Source organism: Euphorbia lathyris, chromosome 5, assembly GCF_963576675.1.
Source record: "Euphorbia lathyris chromosome 5, ddEupLath1.1, whole genome shotgun sequence".
Classification (NCBI taxonomy): domain Eukaryota; kingdom Viridiplantae; phylum Streptophyta; class Magnoliopsida; order Malpighiales; family Euphorbiaceae; genus Euphorbia; species Euphorbia lathyris.
This window is the reverse complement of record NC_088914.1, coordinates 45,818,051-45,837,205: the sequence shown is the minus strand read 5'-3', so window position 1 is coordinate 45,837,205 and position 19,155 is coordinate 45,818,051. Positions and strand designations below refer to the sequence as shown.

At 40.3% G+C, this 19,155-nt stretch overlaps 1 long non-coding RNA gene across 1 annotated transcript; it reads left to right on the top strand.

Moving 5' to 3' along the window:
- Positions 1 to 15,912: 15,912 nt before the first annotated feature.
- Positions 15,913 to 17,588, top strand: LOC136229071 (uncharacterized). The gene is made up of 3 exons (XR_010688968.1): positions 15,913 to 15,967; positions 16,789 to 16,857; positions 17,435 to 17,588. It is a non-coding gene; the product is annotated as an uncharacterized lncRNA (long non-coding RNA).
- Positions 17,589 to 19,155: the final 1,567 nt, after the last annotated feature.

Below are 19,155 nucleotides of genomic sequence, written 5' to 3'. Positions count from 1 at the left end.
TACCCAATTCTTTTTGGGTCCTCGTTGGTTAGCATGAACTGGTGATACATCATGTTTTATTTTGTGACGGCATATATTTATAGTGTGGCCATCTTTACCACAGTAGCCACAAAAAACTACCCTTTGAGGGTATTTCCTCATTTGGTCAGCACGATGGTGCTGAGCATGCCAACACACGTTTACAGTGTGTCATCTCTTTCCACAACAGTCACACTGACTGTTCTGCTGAGTGTACTGTCTAGGCTGAATAGTACCATGATACTCAGCATGTGGATAGAACCTTTTCTTAGCCGATGTACTCAGCTGGTTCTGTATAGATGTGATGTCCTTTCTCAGTTTCTTGGAATCTGATTGGACTTCTGAGACAAACCGATGCATGATTTTTAGATTTTCATCTTGCTTGGTGTTGTCCTGGAGCAGATGTCGGAGGTCACTCAGTTTGACCTCTTCAATCTCATCACATTGCCTGCTGAGTGCCTTTATTTTCTTGTTACACTTTTTGGTCAGTGTATATAGATCACTCAGGGCGTTAACCATTTCATTTCTAAGCAAAAGAAGAGATATTACCTCATTGGAATGTTCCTCTTGGTCAGATTCATCTAAGAGGTCAGCTTGCTCAGATCGGCATTGGTCAGCAGATTCGTCAGCCATGAAACATATGTTTGCTGACTCAGTGGCATCAGCTTCTGATGAGGCTGACTCATCACTATCGCTCCATGTTGCCACCATTGCTTTTCTGCTACCTTTCTTTTCTTTCTTCAGAGTGGGGCAGCTTGATTTAATGTGCCCAGTTTGATGGCATTCAAAGCAAGTGACAGGCTTCGAGCTGTCCTTCTTGTGTCTGCTGCCGCTGGACTCAGCTTTATATTTATCGCTTCGTCTGAATGGCCTTTTGCTGTTCTTGTCATTCTTTCTGAACAGCTTCTTCATTTTTCTTGTGAACATGGCCATCTCCTCATCATCTGATGAGTCAGCTTCTGTTGAGTCAGCTTTCATGACAAGACATTTTTGCTTCTTGTCCTCTGACTTTTCCTTGGCTTCAAAGTTCTTCATTGAGATCTCATGGGTCAGCAGAGATCCTATAAGCTCATCATATTTATATGTGGTCAGGTCCTGAGCTTCTTCCACAGCTGTCTTCTTAGCTTGCCAGCTCTTGGGGAGACTTCTCAAGATTTTATTCACTTGTTCTTCTTCTGTGAAGTTCTTGCCGAGTCTCTTCAGCTCATTTATAATGTTGGTGAATCTTGCATTCATTTCGGAGATGTCTTTATTGTCATTCATCTCGAACAGCTCGCATAGTCTCATCTATTGATTCACCTTTGATTCCTTGACCTTGCTGGTACCTTCATAGGTCACTTCCAGCTTCTTCCATATTTCCTGTGCTGACTCACAACCTGAAATTTTGTTGTACTCTGCAGCATCTAACGCACAGTGAAGCATATTGATAGCCGAAGCATTATTTTGTAATTTTCTAAGGTCATCTTCTGACCACTCAGTTTCACTCTTAACAACTTTCTCGTTGTTTACCATTTTGTAGGGAACAAATGGGCCTTGGACTATTACAAGACATGCACTCATGTTTGTTGCCTGGATAAAATTTTTCATCCTGTTCTTCCAAAATGTATAATTTGATCCGAAGAACAAGGGAGGCCGACTAATAGATAATCCCTCAGGGAGTATCTATGTTGTTTGATTTCCAGGAAGGAAATGAGTGCTGTTCTCAGCCATTTACAGGGATCAGCTCAAGATAGTTTTATCTTTGAGTAGTGAGCTACTGTGCTCTGATACCACTTGTTGGTCCAGTGTAATGTAATAGGATTAGTTCAGGGGGGGTTAGGAACTAATGTAACTTTTTCGCTTAATTGCTGACTTAATTCAATTCTTTAAACAACTTCACTCAGTTTAGGTCAGCAAGGCTGAGCGCTATGCAAGACAGCTTTAGTCGGAGGCTGACTAGAACTATTTTACTTGTGAGTTGGGAATTAACACTTAAGGTCAGCTTCCAACTCAGCACTCTGATTACTCAGTGTCGACTTATACAGATTATATACTGAGTAATTTAAACAAGCAACACATGCATATATATATATATATATATATATATATATATATATATATATCAAGAGAAGGGTTAGAAATTACTCAGCAGTCTTATCCTGGTTCGGCCTCACCGCCTACGTCCAGTCCCCAGAATCCTTCCGGGCTTTTTCAATCCACTACTGAGATCTTTAAACGTAGAGCACAAACCGTTTACAAGCAATTGAATATGCAAGAGTATCGTCCTCTATTCGTATACTCAACCCTACTGAGCGCTATAACCAAACACTCAGATTTTCTCTACCACTGAGTACTAAAACCGAGTACTCAGCACCACTCTCTCAATCTTTACAATTGATACAAATTTGTTCTTTCTAGATGAAGAACACTTTAGATGAATACAGATTCAATCTAGACTTTTACACAGAGATAGGATTTGGGTGTAAGTATTTTCTTTTCTTGTTTGTATGTGCTTGTATGTACTGTTTTTCTTTTGTACTTCGGCAAAGGATCCAAGAGATGAACTTAGCCTTTTATAGTGAAATCTGATGCTTCAATCATTTGAATTCGGACATATCCGTTGAATTCAAACGGTCTTCTTGCGTCATTCATTGGCCAACATACAGATTTGCAGGCCAATCCTGTCGTCTGAAATTAGCAGGCGTCAAGCTTGTCTTCTTCCGCCAGGTCCATCTTCTAGCGCTAGTTTCGTCTTTTAGCCAAATGCCAGTTGACCCATGCATCTCGAAAAGGTCTCTTTGCGTAATTCCAAAGCTTTTGAATTGGTGCAGATCTCTGTCGGACTTTGTCTTCTAGTTAACGGATCATTGTCGCTGACCTGATGAACACTCAGCTTGACTTTATAGACGTTGCCTTCGATCTTTATCTTTGGCGAGGCTGAGTCACGTTCTACTTAGCTTCTTCGGTCAGCTTCGTCCTCAAGCATTTGTTTTGAAGAAGACTTTTCTTCTATTATGCTGAGTTGTGTTCTACTCAGCTTCTGTGACTCATGCTGACTTCGTTCTGTCTTACTTTTTATTTCTGTTCTCATTTATAATTATACTCAACATTGAACAAACATATTAGTATAATTAAATCAAAGCACTTAAATTTAATTGTCTTAATCATGGGATTAATTTGAATAATTTTGTCAAATCAAAATTATGTGGAAAGGTGTTTCAACACATGAGAACCCTAACGAACATCTTGATAAATTTCTTATGTGTGCCGATACTTCTCGGCAAAATGGTGTTCCGGTTGAAGCCGTACGTCTAAAGCTGTTTCCTTTCTCTTTGAAGGACAAGCGTTAGAATGGTTGCACTCATTGGAGGCGGGATCAATTACATCGTGAGAGGAGCTTGAGAAGGAGTTCCTTTCCTACTACTTCCCGCCGTCCAAAACGGTTAAGTTGAGAAATGATATCACTTCCTTTAGGCAACTTGAATACGAGGCCCTTCACTCAGCTTGGGCTAGGTTCCGAAAGTTGCTCCGAAATTTCCCACATCATGACATCCCCAAGCACAATCTTGTAAGTACCTTCTATCATGGTTTAACTCCCACTAATCGTGCAACTGTGGATTCTGCCGCAGGTGGGGATTTGTTTAGGAAATCGGCAAGCGAGGCTTATGAACTTATCCACGAGTTAGCTAGAAAAAGCGTTCAATGGCAAGAAGATCGGCTTGCCGGACCCTCGCAACATCAAACATTTGCCGTGGAAGATGAGGCTCCCAAAATCTCCATGGTTGAGATGAATAAAAAGCTAGACGCCTTAATGGCACAAATGAGCCTAAAAAATACAACACATGTCCTGATGTGCTCGCATTGCGGTGGTGACCACCATGGTCAAGATTGCCAAGCCGGAAGCCCTTTTGCCGGAGATGCCGAGAGCGTAAGTTATGTAGGGGGCAACCAAGGTACAATTTTAATTATAACTCCTATCATAACCCGAATGCTTATCACCACCGTAATAATAAATAACAACGGATGGAGGCCTCAACACCAACACCCGAATTTTTCTTATGGCAACAATCAGAATGTGTTGAAGCCCCCATCCGGATTTCATAATGAATACAAGGAGCAAGGTTTAGGTCAATCCCCCAACGCCCAAGGAGGACAAACTTCTCAACCTCCTAGCAACACGCAAGACTCTACGGTAATTAATCTCCTTAAGGAAATATCTTCCCGTCTTGCTGACAATGAGGCTTTTTATAGGGATTTGGGGCATCAAGTGGCCCAATTAAATCGCCACCAACAAGAGAGACAACACGGGTCTCTCCCAACTAACACCGAACAAAACCCAAGGCCCAAGAATCGGGAGACCGTGCAAGCAATTACACTCCGTAGTGGTAAGGGTTTAGATCCACCGGTTCCAAAGGCGATTCCAACCACTCCAAAGGTAAGTAACGAACCGAAAGTGGTAAGCAACCCCGGTTCGTACCCGAAACTCGTGACTTCCTCGGATAATAATAAAGATGTTAGTGATCCAATTGGGACTTACATACCGAAGCTCCCTTTTCCACAACGACTTAAAAAGGAAAAATTGGATCACCAATATGGTAAATTTTTGGAAATTTTTAAGAAGCTTCACATTAACATCCCGTTTGTGGAGGCATTGGAACAAATGCCCACCTATGCGAAGTTTCTTAAAGAAATCCTTGCCAAAAAGAGGAAAGTTAGAACAAAATGAAATGGTAGCGCTAACGGAGGAATGCTCCACGATTATAATGAATAAACTCCCGCTTAAACTCAAAGATTTAGGAAGTTTTTCCATCCCATGCACAATTGGTAATGTTGAGTTTAGTAGAGCTTTATGTGATTAAGGTGCTAGTATCAATCTAATGCCTTTGTCTATTTTTAGGAAGCTCGGCTTGGGAGAGCCAAAGCCTACCAATATGACGCTTCAATTGGCCGATAGATCAATTGCCCGGCTGAAAGGAGTTGTGGAGGATGTCTTAGTGAAAGTGGACAAATTCATTTTCCCCGTCGATTTTGTAGTGCTCGACATGGCGGAAGACGATTCGGTACCAATCCTCCTAGGAAGACCATTTCTTGTAACGGGTAGGACTCTCATCGACGTCCACGAGGGTAAGCTTATACTACGGTTGCAAGACGAAGAGGTAGTATTTAACGTATACAACTCCATGAAATTCCCTTCTCATACCATGGAGGATTGTCATTTTTTAAATTCTATGGACTCTATTGATTTGTTTGTTGAGAATTTGTGTGATAGGCCTTCCATAGAAACCTCTTTGGATTCAAGTAATAATGAGCACGTGGATGAGGAGCCATTGAATAAACCGTTTGAGTACTCCTCCGAGATAGAACAGTGTTTGTTAGCAAAGAACCGGTTCGATGGTTTGGACCGAGATAGCAAAGCAAAACCAAAGTCATCTCTCAAAGAGCCCCCGACTTTGGAACTTAAACCCTTGCCTCGTAATTTGAAATATGTATTTTTACAACCTCCTAGTTTCTTACCCGTTGTCATATCTTCTCTTTTGATAGAGGAAATGGAGGAAGCATTGATTGCAGTGTTACAAAAACACAAAGGCGCTTTTGGATGGACCATTCACGACATCAAAGGGATTAGCCCCACCATTTGCACACACCGCATCTTTATAGAGGACGAAGTCAAACCCTCCGTGAAACCGTAATGACGACTTAACCCGAACATGAAAGAGGTAGTAAAAATCGAGGTAATCAAACTCCTCGACGTAGGTATAATCTTTCCTATCACCGATAGTCAATGGGTTAGTCCGGTCCAATGCGTTCCCAAAAAAGGGGGCACAACGGTAACTGAAAATGATCAAGGGGAATTAATCCCCACAAGAAAAGTAACGGGGTGGCGGGTATGTATCGACTATAGGAAACTTAACGAAGCCACCCGAAAAGATCATTTTCCCTTGCCGTTCATTGACCAAATGTTGGAGAGAATGGCGGGACACAAATTCTTTTGTACCCTCGATGGCCTATCCGGCTATATGCAAATATCCGTTGATCCTTCGGATCAAGAAAAGACGACATTCACTTGTCTTTATGAGACGTTTGCATATAGGTGGATGCCGTTTGGGCTTTGTAATACACCCTCCACCTTTCCACGTTGCATGACGGCAATATTCTCTGAAATGATTGAGGACTTCATGGAAGTCTTCATGGACGATTTTTCGGTTTTTGGGTTGTCCTTTGAAAATTGCTTAAGCAATCTTGATAAAGTCCTTCAACGATGCAAGGACACTAATCTCGCTCTTAGTTGGGAAAAGTGTCAATTTATGGTACAAGATTGTATAGTGTTAGGACACAAAGTGTCCGGGGAGGGAATCACGGTCGATCCGGCCAAGATTGAGGTGATTGAGAAATTGCCTCCACCAATCAACGTAAAAGGGATCCGGAGTTTCTTGGGTCACGCGGGTTTCTATCAGAGATTCATTAAGGATTTTTCTAAAATAGCAACCCCCTTGGCCAACTCCACCTAAAGGATGCGGAATTTAGTTTTTCCTCCGAATGTTTAATCGCATTTAATACGCCGAATCTCCGGAACTTGTGGAGATCAAGGAGACCTTTCTCGACGAGACACTTTACGCGGTAACACTTCTACCTTGGTACGCCGACATGGCAAACTACAAGGCCGGTAATATTCTTCCCCCGCACCTTACCTACGAGCAACGTAAGAAGTTCTTTCACGATGCTAAGAATTATTTTTGGGAAGAACCCTTTTTGTTTAAATCTTGTGCATACTAGAGGAGGAGGTAAATCATGTGTTACAAATGTGTCACACCCAAGAGCCGGGGGGCCATTTCGGCCCAAGTCGAACTATGGCAAAAGTTTTGCAATGCGGCTTTTATTGGCCCACCATGTCCAAGGATTCCCAAGACTTCGTCAAGTCATGTGACGCTTGTCAACGGAGCGGGAACATCTCCCGTAAACATGAAATGCTCCAACAAGGAATCCTAGTTTGTGAACTTTTGATGTTTGGGGGATAGACTTCATGGGACCTTTCCCTAAGTCGCATAACAACGCCTACATTCTCGTGGCTGTTGACTATGTCTCCAAATGGGTGGAGGTCGTTGCCTTACCCTCAAACGACTCTAAGGTGGTAGGAAAATTTATAAAAAAAATATTTTTACTCGGTTTGGGACCCCTCGAGCTATCATTAGCGACGGGGGTTCCCACTTTTGCAACCGTCAATTCGATCAACTCTTACATAAATACGGGGTTGCACACCGAGTATCCACGCCCTACCACCCGTAAACTAGTGGGCAAGTTGAGGTTTCTAACCGAGAATTAAAACGTATTTTGGAAAAAACGGTTAGCTCCTCTAGGAAAAATTGGAGCCTAAAGCTCGATGACGCTCTTTGGGCCTACCGCACGGTGTTTAAAATGCCCATCGGAATGTCACCTTATCAATTAGTTTTTGGGAAATCGTGCCAACCACCGGTGGAATTAGAGCATAAGGCATATTGGGCTCTGAAATTTTTAAATTTTGATGTGCAGGTTACAGGGGAACATCGTCTCCTCCAACTCAATGTCCTTGATGAACTTCGTCTAGGTTCGTACGAAAATGCAAAACTTTACAAGGAGCGTACGAAAAAGTGGCACGATAAGCACGTGCAAATTCGAGAGTTCAACAAGGGGGACCAAGTTCTCTTATACAACTCCCTCCTCCGTTTGTTCCCTAGGAAATTGAAAATTCGGTGATCGGGACCATACACGATCATCAATGCACACTCCTCCGGAGCGGTCGAAATCCAAGGTCCCGATAACACAATCCAACAGGTGAACAACCACCGATTGAAAATATACCGAGGCGGAGCTCTCCCACAACATGGTGAAGCCACATATCTCCAGACTCCATGAGCACGCACGCACGAAAGTCGAGCTACTCCGACTATAAACGTAGCCCCGGTTTTCACTTTCCAAACCTTGTGTCTATATGTATCATATACGTTTTTCAAATTACTTTTATTTTCTTTCTTTTTTTTCGTGTGCATTGTCTTCTTCTTTCAAATTTTTTCCAGGTTGTCGTTTTCTTTCTTTCGAGATCGTTTCGTCCCTTTTAATATGAAAAATCCACGAAAAAACAAATCCCATCACTAATCCACAACTTCTGCACGGAGCGTGCCGATCGGTACGCCCCGCGTAGATGAGTTTCTGCTCATATTTTGGTGCTCAAACGCACGATTACGCAGGGCATAACCCATCCTACGCCCCGTGTGCTTTTCGGTTCCCCAGTTACATGAGAGAAATAAGGGTTACGCGGGGTGTGCCCCATTCTACACCCTGCGTGTCCTCGGGGGGTTGCGGACTGCAACTCCCCATGACAGCTTTTCCTCTTCCCCACACACCTTTCCCACTTCTACACTCCACCTCTTCTAACCTCCAATCACCTCCATTTTTCAAATTCCAAATTTATTAAACTTCCCTCCATCATTAATTTTGCCTTTAACCACCACCTTAATTACTCATTAAGACCCATAAAAACTTAAAAATCATTACACCAATAAAAATTAAAAATATCTTTACAAAACCGGAAAAAATGTTTCACCTTCTGTCCTCCACGCGGGGCGTACTCCCATGCACGCCCCGCGTACTATCCCTTCTTCCACGCCTTTTCGGTCAGAGACCGAAGTACGCGTGGCGTGCTCCCCCATACGCCTCGCGTGCCTTGGAACTTTTGGACCAAATTTGGTCAGGAGGTGGGATACGCGTGGTGTGGCCCCTTCACGCCCCGCGTACCCCACTGGGAATCCGCAAATTCCTTGGATTCCCACCCCTTCTCTATTTAAACCCCCATTTCTTCCCCCCTCCTCCCTCACACTCACTCCAACTTCCTAATTCCCTCCTAATCTCACTCACTCCCTCTCACCATGACCCGAAGTAAACGACCCGCCAATGACCGTCCCCCGCGGTCCACTCGTGCCCGCTCTTCCCGTTCCCACCAAACACAATCACCACCCCCACCTAAACGAGAAGAAACACCACCTCTCACCCGCCAATACCGCGCTCCCTTTCACATTCTCACTGTAGGGGAGGCAATCACCTACCAAACCATCTCATCTTCTACTGTCATGGCTCTCCCCTACAATAACCTCAGCGCGCTCGATCATTATGATGTTGATCGTGCCTTCGAGGATCGCCTTCGTGCCCTCGGATGGCACCACCATTTTTGTGCACGCCACCACGTGTACCCTTCGTTGGTCCACGAATTCTACATTTCCCTCGCTTCCAACGGTGTCCCCGGTGCCGCACTCTTCACCTTCCGCCTTCACAACCGCCCCACTCCATCGACACGGCTTGGATCCGCAACCATTTCACCATACAAACGGATCCTGGCACCACCCATTGGCCCACCGATGACACTGCCCGTGAATTCTGGACGACCATTACCGGGTCGGACGCTTATGACATCTCCAACCTCCACCCGGGTAGCATCCGCGATCCCGTCCTCTACCTCCTCCGTCGCTTCATTAGCTTTTACTTCTCGGGGAAATCCGAGGCCAACAAGGTTAACAAGCTTGATCTTCTTGCCCTTTATTGTTGCGAGAACGGCCTTACGTTCGACCTCTCATACCTTGTTGCCACCATGCTCCACCAAATGCCCTCATGAAGGCGGGCCAAACTCGGGCTCGGGCACTTAGTCACTATTTATGCCTCCTCCTTTCTTGGCTCCGCCACCCTTGAACGCCTTCTCCACTATGAAGCTCGCCCCTTGGATAAAAATGCCTTCTAAACCCTCAAACGTCGTGCCTCCGGTCCGGGTGACAGTTCGAGGGCGGGCCAGCAACAAGCAGAGGACGGGTGGGACTCAGACCTCGGCCTCAACTATAGCCCACCCCCCCAACCCCGAGTCCAACTCGATCTATGCCCGGTTGGACATTTTGGAAGGGAATCAACGATGAGATCGGGCCCACTTCGACTCCCGGTTTGATGCACTGAGTGATCTTTACTCACTGGTTAAAAAGTGTAACAAGAAAGTAAAGGCACTCAGTAGGAGGTGTGATGAGATCGAAGAGGTCAAACTCAGTGACCTTTGACATCTCCTCCAAAACAATACCAGGCAAGATGAAAATCTCAAAATCATGCATAGGTTTATCTTGGAAGTCTAATCAGATTCTAGAAAACTGAAAAAGTACATCACATCTATTCAGAACCAACTCAAGGTTTCAAATAAAATAAACTCCCATCAGAACGCTCAGTACCAAGGTACTAGTCAACAGAGATGGAATCCCCAGAAAAATGTCCAGTGTGACTTTTATGGGAAGAAAGGCCACATAATAAAAGTGTGTCGCCACCGAGTAAAGTATAATATATTACCTGTTGAGCCTAACAAAAGAGGACCCAAAAAGATTTGGGTACCTAAAAGTAACTAGTTATATTGCAGGTAGGCCTGAGGTGTGCTGAGAAGTCAAAACGGTGGTACATTGACAGTGCATGCTCAAGGAATATGACAGGTGATGAAACTCAGTTCATCACACTTGTGCACAAACGTGGAGGAAGCGTAAGTTTTGGAGACAACGAGAAAGGTAAAATAGTTGGGTCAGAAACCATTGGTGGGTCAGGAACCATTGGTGGAAACCCTACTATTGAGTCTGTCTCCCTAGTCAGAGGGTTTGGGTATAACCTACTGAGCGTAGCTCAGCTGTGTGACAGCGGTAGGAAAGTTATATTCGATGCCTTTGGATGTCAAATAATCAAGAGCAAGACCAATGAGTTAATTTTAACTGCTCATCGAATTGATAATGTCTTTATGCTAAATTTGGAAAAGAAGTTTTCAAAAGAAATTTGCTTAGTCTCAAAGGAAGAAAATTCCTTGCTATGGCACAGGAGACTTGGTCATGTAAGCATGGACCTCCTGGCCAAATTAGCAAGAAAGCAATTAGTTGAGGGATTGCTCAAACTTAAGTTTGAAAAGGATCAATTATGCAATGCTTGTCAGTATGGAAAACAAACTAGAAAATCTTTTCAAAGTAAGAACATTGTGTCAACCAAGCGTCCGTTGGAGTTACTACACTTGGATCTCTTTGGGCGAGTCCAGCCGCTGAGCTTGGGTGGTAGAAGATTTTCCTTAGTTATTGTAGATGACTTCTCTCGTTATACATGGGTCATCTTGCTCACTAGAAAGGATGAAACATTTGAGATGTGTTCAACACTGTGTAGAAAAATTGAAAACGATAAGGACCTAAAAATCGCTCATATCCGAAGTGATAATGGTGGAGAATTCAAGAACCAACTGTTTGATGAATTCTGTGAAGCCAATGGCATTGACCATAATGTTTCTGCTCCTAGGACTCCTCAATAGAATGGGTTAGTTGAAAGGAAGAACAGAACTCTGGTTGAAATGGCCAGGACAATGCTGAGTGAAAATAGGCTTCCAAAGTACTTTTGGGGAGAAGCTGTTAACACAGCATGCTATATAGTCAATAGGGCTCTAGTCAGACCTATACTGAGGAAAACCCCGTATGAACTTTGGAAAGGACGAAAACCTAACATAAGTTATTTTTGTGCCTTTGGTTGTAAATGCTTTATTTTAAATACTAAAGACAATCTTGCAAAGTTTGATTCAAAGGCTGATAAAGCCATCTTTTTAGGCTACTCAACAAACAGCAAAGCATATAGAATTTTCAACAAACGAACTCAAGTTTTAGAAAAGTCTGTTCATATTGAGTTCGATGAAACAAACCCTACAGAGAAGGTCAATCAGATAACAGAAGATGATCCCAGTCCATCACATGCTGAGCTGAGCGCTACTACTAAGTCATTCCCTCACTGACTCACTAAAGGTAAAAACGAAACCGAAATCATCTTTACTGACCAATCTACAACTGCAGATATTGTTGAAACACAAAACGCTGAGGATATTATACTACCGAGAGAAATCAGAATCCCTAGAGGACATTCGGAAAGCAACATTCTCGATGCTGCTGAGAATCACCTCATAACATGAAATCAACTCAGGAGGTACCTCAGCAATGTAGCTTTTGTCTCAGTTCTAGAACCAAAGAAATTTTCAGAAGCTGAGAACGATGAATTCTGGATGGGTGCAATGCAAGAGGAGCTTGACTAATTTAGAAGGAATGAACTTTGGGATCTAGTGCCACATCCTCAAAGTCAGAAGACAATAGGAATAGATGGGTCTTCCACAACAAACTCAATGAGCAAGGAAATGTTGTCAGGAACAAAGTAAGACTCGTCGCTCAAGGATATAGTTAGTAGTAAGGTATTGACTATGGTGAGACCTTTGCTCCAGTGGCAAGGTTAGAGGCTATTAGAATAATGTGTGCTTATGCAAGTTTCATGAATTTTAAATTATTTCAAATGGATGTCAAAAGTGCATTTCTAAACGGAGTTATAAATGAGGAGGTATATGTTAATCAACCTCCAGGGTTTGAGGATCCAAAGTTCCCAAACCATGTTTATAAGCTCAAGAAGGCTCTGTATGGTTTAAAACAAGCACATCGTGCTTGGTATGAACGTTTAACAAACTTTATACTGACAAGAAATTATGTCAGTGGAAAAGCTGATACAACCTTATTTATAAAGAAAAAGGGTAAGGATACCCTACTAGCACAAATTTACATTGATGACATTATATTTGGTGCTACTAATGAGTCTCTCTGCAAGGAATTTAGTAAACAGATGCAAACTGAGTTTGAAATGTCCATGATGGGAGAACTCAACTTCTTCCTTGGACTTCAAATCAAGCAAGGCAAAAATGGGATCTTTATCAGCCAAACTAAATATGCAAAGGAAATATTGAAGAAGTATGAGATGGAAAATTGTAAGTCAATATCCACCCTTATGGGGACTGACATTGTCCTCTCTGCCGATGAAAATGGTAAATCAGTACCGAGGTATGATTGGCTTTCTACTCTATCTTACGGCAAGTAGGCCAGATATTCAGTTCTCAGTATGTTACTGTGCTAGATATCAAGCTAACCCTAAGGAATCTCATTACATAGCTGTAAAAAGAATCCTTAGATATTTGCAAGGCTCAGTGAATGCAGGTCTTTGGTATCCCAACACTACTGAGTTCACACTCCTTGGATACACTGATGCTGACTATGGACGACACAAACTGGAACGAAAAAGTACCTCAGGAGGATGTCACTTTCTCGGGGAACAGTCTTGTATCTTGGTTCAGTAAGAAGCAGCCATCAGTAGCCCTGTCGACCACTGAGGCTGAGTACATTGCTGCTGGAAGCTGTGTTGCCCAAGTCCTTTAGATCAAGCAACAGCTGGATGACTATGGAGTAACAACAAGAATAATTAAAGTCAAATGTGACAATAAGAGTGTCATTGACCTATCCAAGAATCCAATCTAGCACAGCAGGATGAAGCATGTCAGCATAAGGCATCACTTCATCAGAGATCATGTACTCAAGGGTGAGATCAAACTAACATATGTTCCAACTGATGAGCAGCTCCCTGATATCTTCACGAAGCCACTAGCTTGAGAGCAGTTTTGCGTGCTGAGAGAAGCCATAGGTATGTTCAATCCTCTTCAATAACTCTAAGTGTAAAAATATGCTGAGTGATAAACTGCTTTGTATGCTATGTGATAACACTAAGTAGACAACCTATCTTTTAGGGTTTGCATGCGTACTAAGCTATGAACGAAAATAGGCAATCGTAGGGCAGCAAAAATACAAAATTTTTTACCTATTTCCTTAAACCAAGATCCGTTAATCGTTATTTCATACAAAGAAGGATAGAAGGAAATACCTTATTTGACGAACTATCTACTATTGCTAACGAAGTGCCCTTAACTCTAGTTCCGAGTTCACGAGCACAAAGAAAACAGAAGATCAAATAAGTGAGAATCTCAACCAAAAGAAAAACAATCAATAAAGATTGTCTCTAATAAATCAACACAAGATCAAAGAGAAAAAAGGAAGAGATAGAATTAATCGGATGGAAGCAAGCGAAGCGATTTCGTCCTCTACGGTAGGGGGTCGAAATTCTCTCTCTCTTGGATTAGGGTTGACCAAAATTCTCCTATAATGGGGATATAAATAGCCTTGTGTATATAAACCCTAGTTAGATGGAATTAGGTTACTTATTTAGAGTTTTATTCTAAATAATACTCTATTAATATTATCAACAATTATATCTAAATATAAAGATAATATTAAGTTGTTTGATAGAATAATAATTAGAAGTAATTTAATCATATTAAACCTTCTAACTTAATTATCCTATAATTAATTTAACCACAATTATAATCTAATCATAATTGTCTAAAATAAATTAATTCCGACGTGTATTTAATACATGTATTTCTCCCCCCTTCATAATTGGGCCTTAATGGACTAAGTTGGGCTTCCATCTATTAATTACTATCCATTCTTCTTTTGGTTCTAAGTCTTATGTGTGACCCATTAGGTTCTTATTGCTACTAGCCGTATACTACCATTAAATTAATTTCCAAAATTGTATTTAATCTTTGTATAACGGAATGAGTGCGAGGACTGTGAATAGTAGAACCGTAAACATTCCCCCATGGCTATAAGAATTTAGGTTAATTCTGTCGTTGACCTTTCCGTATTAGTTACAGTATAATTCGATCATTTATCAACTACATCCTTGAACTAAATCTTATGACTATGGATTATGTCAAGTCATATATAGCGAGACGTTCGTTTTACTTGTACAGGTCGAGTTAAATCTGAATAGATAGGTTAAGTGAAATCTTTATTTCAATTCTTAAGCTATCACCTTGCAAGGATTTAGAGTCAAGTCTTCCACAAGCGATCCTTGGACATATCTCCCATTTATCAGGAGTGACAAATGCCCAATCCAATGTTAACTATTCTGCAATTACTTCCTGTGATACCCAACGCCTGCCCGCACACACCCTAGAGTCATCTCTGTTATGGATCGTGTTTGAACAGATTCAAAGTATCACATTCCATAATCCAGAATCACTAATTAACATTCCTTTGAGTCTGAGGATTACTTACACCTATTAATACCAATGTGATGAACAAGTGATACAGGATAAATCCATCCATCCTGTTATCTCAAGTCGGGTCCCCATTCCTAATGAACTCCTTCACTGGATCTATGTAACTATCCAGATATCCACATATCTGAAGCTTGTGAGATCAGCTTTCTGTCTCGATAGAAAACATTGTTACAAGCAAGTCTCTACAGTATTATGGCAATCCCTATTCAAAACATATTACTTGACTTGAGGTGGTTTTATGTTTATTAGCTTATTATAATGTTTTGTCTCACTTCATGCTTGTATGAACACTTTATAATCACTTTAAATAAACTCTGGGATTTCCTTTTATTAGACTTGTTTAGTTCTTAAAAGTAATTGTCTTTATATAGTTGAAAACCATATCTTATTAAAACAAATGATATAAAAGAACAATTCATTTACAACTGGTTTATATCCTAGAACAATTGACTATAGACACTAAACCCCAACAAGCTAGTGACTAGGATTGTAACATCTCAATCTTGTGCATTCATGACATTGAGGCACATGCATTATACGATATTAATTAGCGAATTTAGACATAATTTCACATCTTACATGTCATTCACCTCATGATAGATTCAAATAGATAGTAAAATCGGGACAACGTGTAAATGTAGAAAATAAAGGTAAATGTGTCTTCAAAACACATAAACTAAATGAGTAGTTAATAAATACACAATTAGAATGATAATTGATTAACTATAGGCTTAATTTACACTAACAATGAATGGGGATGTAGTTGGAATTACGAAACTTGGTTTGGGCAAATTAGTAAAAAAGGGAACCTAGATGGATAAATATGAAAATAAATAAAAAAAAATTACTAAACAAAAAGGGCATAAAGTTCAGATTTATCCTGAACCTTTTGGTAAGAAGTCCTTGAAGAAACAAAAATAAAAAAGGGAAGAGAAGAAGAAGGATAAGAAGAAGGGTTAGAAGAAGAAGAAGGTATGCTGTTCAATTGTTTTGTACACTCAAATTCGTGTCTTTAGAGTCTGATTTTGAGAATCTTAAAGAAGAGAAAGTTGTAAGGTTATGTCTTAGTTAAATTCCAGAATTCGTTATGCTATTTGGGTAAGTATACTAGGAGATATGATAGTATCAATCAGACTAGGTCTAATCTGCAATCTGTACTTGAGTTGTTTCTTTTTGTATAGTTTGGGACATCTTAGGTTCCGAATTTGAGGAAGGTATAAAAATGAAAGTTGATCATTTATGTGTTGAGCAAACCTCTGTAAAGTTTGGTTAGGATTGGATAAGTAAGTAGTGAGAAAATCACTAAGGAAGTGTAGGTGTGCTGTGTTGCATAGATGCTAAAACAGGGTCAACTTGTAAATTTTACTGGCAATTATGTAGAGCTCTTAAAATTCTGATATTTGGATATATTATACCTCTATATGTCTAGTTTTCTTACCAAAAATAATCAGAGCAATAGGAGTTATAAGTTTTAAGTTATGATTAAATTAGCAAAACTGGTACAGGTGCATTGATGCTGAGATAGGATGCCAAAGAAAATTTTGCCATAAATCGGGTGGTTCTGGAAAAATTATAAAATTTTCATATGATCTTCATATATGAGTCAGGAGTATAACAAAACAAGAATTAGGTCAGTTGGTTTAGTATAGAGAGAGTTACAAGGTTTTTGGTATGGACGGGTTATTGAGAAATATTATGTGATCTTGAAGTTTACGGAATAAAAGAAGAATAAGAAAATGAATGGTAAATAAAGAATGAAGTCTCTTTAATCATATGTGAACCTATACGTATAGGTACTCAAAACTTTGAAGACATTCCGGAGGAAGGTACAAGTCGCCGTCAAGGAAGCTAGTGGCTTAGTTGTGAGTATAAACATGATATGAATATTTTGGCTTCTGAAGTTGTGATTGAAATGTTGATATGACTTGCTACTTTGTGATATAGTGCATTGTTTTGCTATGTTTGATGTGAATTGATAAATGATTGAAGTACTTGTGATGGAATGACTTAAATGCAAAGTATGTGTACATGTTGCATAAAACGTAAATGGCGTTGTGGCATACCAGTTTAGGCACTTATGACTACTTGATTATATGGACTACTTGGACCTATATGGTCAGATATATGGACTACTTGGACCTATATGGTCAAATATATGGACTACTTGGACCTATGTGGTCATTTATATGGACTACTTGATTATATGGGCCGAAAGGTCGAATTATGAAATTACAAGGCTGTACAGCAATACCTGTGTTACCGTTTACCTGCTACTTGATCCCGGGAAGTGTCTAGCTGGTGGTGTCACAACAAAATTAAGAAAAGGCTTATCATTTGCATATGCATGAATTTGTACATGTGTATGTGTATGTGATTTATAATTCATTGATTGTTTATATTCACTGAGTGGCGACTCATATAAATCGCTAAATTTTTCAGTTGGTTGATGAAGTAGATGACCAAGAGTTTCTAGAAGGTTCAGATATTGTAGATAGCATGGATGAAAGGTCGGTTGCTTGTGTTCCATCTCGCGCTCTCTCCTCTCATTCCTAGCATGTAGAATATTTGAAGTTTGGGTGAACTACAAACATAGTCTGTAACATATGTAATCATAAATAAAGTCTGTAATCTAAATGGTTACATATATGTATGTGTTTTTGTATGTTTTGACTGACTATGAGATATAGAATCAATATTGTCTGATATGTGTTAAAACTAAGTGATATACGGCTAGGAAGGATGACATAATTAATCATCGTTAGGGAACCATGCACCGTAATTAACATTAATGTCAGATTAATTGCCCTGAGTGATTCAAATTCCCACCGTCAACTCTGACCTATCACCTCCTTCCTTTCCTGCTATAAATAGTGAAGCTATTTACCTTATTTCCTCTTACACTTGAATATTCGCACTATTCCTTTCTCTCTCAAACCTCATACTCTTTCTGGAAAAACGCAAGAACACAAAGAACACCATGTCTTCACATTCTGAACAAACTTCATCCAGCAGAACTGAATCCTATGAGAATAGATCCTTTAAAATTGACCCCTCCTCACAGGAGGATGTACAAGAACTGGACTATAATGATACCCCTGAACAACAGTCAATCCATGGCCAAAATGATCAAGTCATGACTAAAGCAAGTATACTAGAACAACCAGTAACTCAGCATAATACTGATGTTGAGTATGAGCCTGACTCAGGAGTTGAGCATACTGAACAAACTCAGCACAACGCTGAGCAGCCTGCTGAGTCATCTCAGCCTAAACCAAAGAAGGCCAAGAAAGCTAAAGCACCTAAAGAGCGGAAGTTCTGCACTGCATATAAGACATTAGAAACAACCGAGAATCCAAAAGTCCACATCTCTCGATTCTTCTCCCCTGACTTGTCACACCCGACCCTAAACGACCTCAATCGGCATCGGGCGTGAAAATAGAAAGATCACAATCAACACATATGAGTCTCCAAATTATCTAAATATCATAATATCACTTTTTTAGGACCTCCCTCTTCAATTTATATTCTAAAATAAATCCATATTCCATTAGTCATTCAAGAACCTCAACATATAATTACCAACTCCATTATATATTACAATTGAAATACCAAAGTTCTAACGACAATTCTAACAATGAGGAACCAACTTCCAAACCTCGCCTAATCGGTCGGTAACCTTCTCTATATCATGTACTTTCTCACCTAAAAACATTAAAACATTTGAAAACGTGAGACAGAAATCTCAGTAAGAAATTATCAACTACATAAACTACTTATACTCAAAATAACTATATATATATATTTTAAATTCTCAAAATGCATCACATAAAATTCATATTCTTAAAAATGATCTTTTTATGGATTAAACCATAATAAAATACTCGAAATAATACTTATTCTCAAAATACCAATCATAGTCAAAACGCAAATCACTGTATTAAATTACTCAAGATAAAACTCGTGTTCAAAATAGCTATATACATTTATTTGGTTAAAATCACAATTATACAAAATAAATAGATTTGCAATTAACCATTTACTAAAATCAACCGTAAATCAATAAATACTTCACAAATCGTATTTCAATAAATATTTCATAAACCGTATCCATCCGAGAGATAATCCCCGTATGTATCAATCCCCACAATATAATAGAATCG